Source organism: Hyperoodon ampullatus (assembly GCF_949752795.1).
Source record: "Hyperoodon ampullatus genome assembly, chromosome: 1".
NCBI lineage: Eukaryota > Metazoa > Chordata > Mammalia > Artiodactyla > Ziphiidae > Hyperoodon > Hyperoodon ampullatus.
Genome location: NC_136914.1, coordinates 68531578 through 68533944, shown reverse-complemented (window position 1 = coordinate 68533944; position 2367 = coordinate 68531578).

The following is a 2367-nucleotide window of genomic DNA, read 5'->3' as shown; positions in this document are numbered from 1 at the left end:
GGCTGGGCAGGGAGTGACTGGGAGGGCTGCACTGTGGCTCCATGGAGGGAGCCCAGTGTGCTGGAGATGCCACGTGAGCACCCCTTATCCTGCACTTCTTTTCTATTCTCATCCAACTCAGAGTCAGATGAGATGGCTGAAAGTGGCCAGCAAGTTTTGTAAACTAATTGGAAAACAAACCCAAACTCTGAAAAAGTCACAGCTAGACTTTACCCTGAACTGGGCTGTGACCTGTGAAGACACTTGCAAGAGGTCCAGCCACCAGGTCCACGTGAATAGATGGGACAGCAGGAGATGTTGGTGCCCACACACCAGCGGTGAGGGCCTGGGGCCACCGACTCCCCCAGGGCAGCCTGGGTCAGATGTACCTGGCACTGCCACTAACCTCCTCCACAGATGGGCCAGGAGGTCCAAGACACACAGCTCATGCAGTGGCAGTGCCCAAATTCCAACCCAGTGTCCCCAAGCTCTTTTGCCTGGACCTTACTGCTTGGGGCTATACAGTTATAACCTAAAATAACATTTCCTCTGGGCCTATGGAGTCAAAGTTCTACCTTATACTTCCAGCTGGGCATAACTAAGCCACAAGCCAGCTTGTTCCAGGTGTAACCTCCACACAAAGAATCACTGAAAGTGGCGCACAGAATCTAAAAAAATCACCCGATGAAATTTATTTCAGATTGTGCCAACCACCTACCTTCCCGTCACGCCTACCCACACCCGATCCCACTGTTTCCCTCGGCAGCCGAGTTTACCACTGAGATGCTTAATGCCATCTTGATATGACCCAAAACAAAAACAATCACAACAACAGCATTAATATAAAGATATATTCCATAAAAGAGTTTGGCAGTCAAGGAAAAGCATCACACTTCCTAAAAACACAAGCATTCTTCTTCCCCTAGTCTACAGAGAAAATTGTAAAAAAAACAAAACAAAACCAACATCATCAACAAACACCCACCAGTATATACCACATTAGCATGTACACTTCGGCAAGTATGTGAAGGGGGCACTCCATCCCTGAACGATCAGGACAGAACTGGTACAAGATCCAGAGAGGCGTTAGAGCGTAGACCAGCCAAAGATGCACGAACGCCCCAGCTACGCCTGGGGGGTTATTCAGTACATAAGACAGACTTCATTTCCAACAGCAAGCCCCCAATAGGCCTGACAGGAAGGGTGGACACGGTGACCACAGATATCCCCATCAGGAGGTGGAAGGTCACCATGAAAGTGAGCAACGAAATGTCTGAGCCTCTACGCAGTTGCAGGCTGGGGTCTGTGGCTCGGCCCAGGGGCCTGGCTACGGGGCTTCTCTTTCCAGGGAGAGGTGAACGCCAGGCCGGCCAGCCGGCCCTTAGCACGTGGCCTGGAGAGGAGCCCTGGCCAAAGGTGCCCAGCTGGCCATCTCTGGCTGGGGCTCCCTGGCCTTGCAGTGGGGGAGGGCCAGGATCAGGATTCAAGTTCTAGGTAACAGTTTCAGTAGCACCAAGACCAGAAGACAGGGAGGCCAAGTGGGGTGGGGAGTGGGAGTATGCATGTTGGGGGCGCACAGACGAAGGGGGAGTATGTATGTGCAGCTGGGTTACTTGGGGTGATATGGAGAAGCTGCTGAAGTTGGTTCGTGGGACACTCTAGGGAACTGAAAGGGCCGGCGTCAGTCTCAGGCGCCGCGTAAGGCTGTTGAGAGGAGAATGCCAGAGGAAATGAAGACGTGGTGTGAGAACATTCTTGCCCTATAAATAAACTATTTACACACTTCAGGAAAAGGAGAGCTGACTCCGCAGGAGAGCCATGCCCACTGCCCCCTCGTGCCCTCAGGGCATAATGCTGTTGAGGCTGGAGACAGTTCCCGCCCTGGGCGCCGGGGGACAATGGACGAGGCACTCCCGTGGCACCAGCCCCCACACTGGCTCAGGCTTACTTCACTTGACATGGCCGAGGATCCTGCCAACACCCCGACCTGTGCAGACACTGCGGGCCCCCCTGGCACTCAGAGGGCCACAGAAGGTGTGGCTGCCCCCTAGGCCAGCACCAATGACACGAGCGGTGAGGAGGCCAGGGTGCAGCCACCAGAGCGGTCTGTCCCTCAGAGTCACCTCCCCCACTTAAAGACATACCCTCTGACTCCAGGCAGACCCCAGCGGGGCTGCTGGTCACAAGTCTGTGCAGGTGAGAGGGGGCCCCTCGGTCTCCAGCACCAGCAAGCCGAAACAGAGAGATCATGTCACGCGGATGCTGAAGGCGGGGTGCTGGCTCGGGCTGAGTGCGTCCGTTTCTCTCCCTCTGGACATGAAGTTGATGGCGGTGAAGGGCTTCGGCCTCCACGGCGTGGCTCAGCTCTGCTCGCCCACCTGTGGCTCC